At 41.9% G+C, this 3,515-nt stretch overlaps 1 non-coding gene across 1 annotated transcript; it reads left to right on the forward strand.

Annotated features, from left to right (window-relative positions):
* Positions 1-2,906: 2,906 nt before the first annotated feature.
* On the forward strand, positions 2,907-3,010 carry LOC112804672 (small nucleolar RNA R71). The gene has a single exon (XR_003203283.1). It is a non-coding gene; the product is annotated as a small nucleolar RNA R71 (small nucleolar RNA).
* Positions 3,011-3,515: the final 505 nt, after the last annotated feature.

The following is a 3,515-nucleotide window of genomic DNA, read 5'->3' on the forward strand; positions in this document are numbered from 1 at the left end:
TAACGCCGTTGAGAGCGCGCCAATTGGAGTTCTATAGCTCCACAAAATCCATTTCGAGTGCAGGGAGGTCAGATTCCAACAGCATCAGCAGTCCTTTTGTCAGCCTTCTTCAGAGTTTTGCTCAAGTCCCTCAATTTCAGCCAGAATTTACCTGAAATCACAGAAAAACACACAAACTCATAGTAAAGTCGAGAAATGTGAATTTATCATAAAAACTAATGAAAACATCCCTAAAAGTAGCTCAAACTTACTAAAAACTATATAAAAACGATGCCAAAAAGCGTATAAATTATCCGCTCATCACTCGCCCTCGAGCAAAAGAAGAAAGAATAGATGAAAAAGAAGAATATATGGAGGAAAGGGAGAGAGATGTGTATTCGGCCAAGAGGGAGAAGAGAGGGTTGTGTTGGGTGAAAATGAAGAAGTGTGGAGGGGTTTATATAGTGGAGGGAGAGGGGTTAGTGTTCGGTCATGTAGGGTGGGTTTGGGTGGGAAAGAGATTTTGAATTTGAAGGTAGGTGGGGTTTCTGGGGAAGAGTAGATAGATGTGAGTGGTGAAGAGGTGATGGGGAAGAGAGATTGAGGTGATTGGTGAACGGTGTTTGGGGAAGAGTGTTATTGGATTGTGTGAAGAAGAGAGAAGGTAGGTGGGGATCCTGTGGGGTCTACAGATCCTGAGGTGATCCTGTGGGGTCCACAGATCCTGAGGTGTCAAGGATTTCTCATCCTTGCACCCTTTAGGCATTTAAAATGCCCTCTGTAGGCAATCCTGGCGTTTAACACCAGATTGATGCTTGTTTCTGGCGTTAAATGCCCAAATGTAGCATGTTTCTGGCGTTTAACGCCAGCCTGATGCTTGTTTCTGGCGTTAAACGCCAGCTTCCTCAGGGTGTAATCCTGGCGTTTAAACGCCAGACTGCTGCTTATTTCTGGCATTCAACGCCAGCTTCATGCTCTGTTCTGGCGTTGAACGCTAGCCAGATGCTCCTTACTGGCGTTTAAATGCCAGTAAGCTCTTCCTCCAGGGTGTGCTATTTCTTCTGCTATTTTTTATTTTGTTTTTAATTTTTGCAACTATTTTGTGACTCCACATGATCATAAACCTAATAAAACATAAAAGAACAATAGAAATATAGATAAATAAAAATTGGGTTGCCTCCCAATAAGCGCTTCTTTAATGTCAATAGCTTGACAGTGAGCTCTCATGGAGCTTCACAGATCATCAGAGCATTGTTGGGACCTCCCAACACCAAACTTAGAGTTTGAATGTGGGGGTTCAACACCAAACCTAGAGTTTGGTTGTAGCCTCCCAACACCAAACATAGAGTTTGATTGTGGGGGCTTTGTTTGACTCTGTATTGAGAGAAGCTTTTCATGCTTCCTCTCCATGGTTTTAGAGGAAGATCCTTGAGCTTTAAAAACAAGGTAGTCCCTATTCAATTGAAGGACTAGCTCTCCTCTGTCAACATCAATCATAGCTCCTGCTGTGGCTAGGAAGGGTCTTCCAAGAATGATGGATTCATTCTCATCCTTCCCAATGTCTAAGATTATAAAATCAGCAGGGATGTAAATGTCTTTAACCTTTACCAACACGTCCTCTATCAATCCATAAGCTTGTTTTATTGACTTGTCTGCCATATCTAATGAGATTCTTACAGCTTGTACCTCAAAGATCCCAGCTTCTCCATTACAGAGAGTGGCATAAGATTTATACCTAACCCCAGGTCCCACATAGCCTTCTTAAAGGTCATGGTGCCTATGGTACAGGATATCAAGAATTTACCAGGATCTTATTTCTTTTGAGGTAGAGTTTACTAAACCTATGTATCTAGTTCACTAATGAGCAAGGGAGGTTCACCTTCCCAAGTCTCATTACCAAACAACTCGGCATTCAGCTTCATGATGGCTCTTAGATATCGAGCAACTTGCTCTTCAGTTACATCTTCATCCTCTTCAGAGGAAGAATAGTTCTCAGAGCTCATGAATGGTAAAAGGAGGTTCAATGAAATCTCTATGGTCTCTAGGTGAGCCTCAGATTCCTTAGGTTCCTCAGTTTGGAACTCCTTTTTGTTCAAAGGACATCCCTGGAGGTCTTTCTCGCTGGGATTCACGTCCTTCTCTTCCTCTTTGGATTCGGCCATTGTGATTATGTCAATGGCCTTGCACTCTCCTTTTGGATTCTCTTCTGTATTGCTTGGGAGAGTATTAGGAGGAGTTTCAATGATTTTCTTACTCAGCTGGCCCACTTGTGCCTCCAAATTTCTAATAGAGGACCTTGTTTCACTCATGAAACTTAAAGTGGTCTTAGATAGATCAAAGACTATGTTTGCTAAGCTAGAGGGGCTCTGCTCAGAATTCTCTGTCTGTTGCTGAGAAGATGATGGAAAAGGCTTGCTATTGCTAAACCTGTTTCTTCCACCATTATTAAAGCCTTGTTAAGGCTTTTGTTGATCCTTCCATGAAAAATTTGGATGATTTCTCCATGAGGTATTATAGGTGTTTCCATAGGGTTCACCCATGTAATTCATCTCTGCCATTGCAGGGTTCTCAGGATCATAAGCTTCTTCTTCAAAAGATACCTCTTTAGTACTGTTGGATGCATGTTGCCATCCATTCAGACTCTGAGAAATCATGTTGACTTGCTAAGTCAACATTTTGTTCTGAGCCAATATGGCATTCAGAGCATCAATTTCAAGAACTCACTTCCTTTGAGGCGTCCCATTATTCATAGAATTCCTTTCAGAAGTGTACATGAACTGGTTATTTGCAACCATGTCAATGAGTTCTTGAGCTTCTGCAGGTGTTTTTTTAGGTGAATGGATCCACCTGCAGAATGGTCCAGTGACATCTTAGAAAGCTCAGATAGACCATCATAGAATATATCTAAAATGATCCACTCTGAAAGCATGCCAGAAGGACATTTTTTGGTCATCTGCTTGTATCTTTCCCAGGCTTCATAGAGGGATTCACCATCTTTTTGCTTGAAGATCTGGACATCCACTCTAAGCTTGCTCAGCTTTTGAGGAAGAAAGAACTTGGCCAAGAAGGCCGTGACCAACTTATCCCAAGAGTCCAGGCTATCTTTAGATTGTGAGTCCAACCATGTTCTAGCCCTGTCTCTTACAGCAAAAGGGAAAAGCATGAGCATGTAGACTTCAGAATCTACTCCATTAGTCTTAACAGTATCACAGATCTGCAAAAATTCAGTTAAGAATTGAAAAGGATCTTCTGATGGAAGTCCATAAAATTTGCAGTTCTGTTGCATCAGAGAAACTAACCGAGGCTTTAGCTCAAAGTTGTTTTCTTTAATGGCAGGGATTGAGATGCTTCTTCCATGTAAGTTGGAATTTGGTGCAGTAAAGTCACCAAGCATCTTCCTTGCTTTGTTGTTGTTGGGTTCGGCTGCCATATCCTTTTTCTGTTCGAAAATTTCAGTTAGGTCCTCTTCAGAGCACTGTGCTTTAGCTGCTCTTAGCTTCCTCTTCAAGGTCCTTTTAGGTTCAGGATCAGCTTCA

The sequence above is a fragment of the Arachis hypogaea genome, chromosome 5, assembly GCF_003086295.3.
Source record: "Arachis hypogaea cultivar Tifrunner chromosome 5, arahy.Tifrunner.gnm2.J5K5, whole genome shotgun sequence".
Classification (NCBI taxonomy): Eukaryota; Viridiplantae; Streptophyta; class Magnoliopsida; order Fabales; family Fabaceae; genus Arachis; species Arachis hypogaea.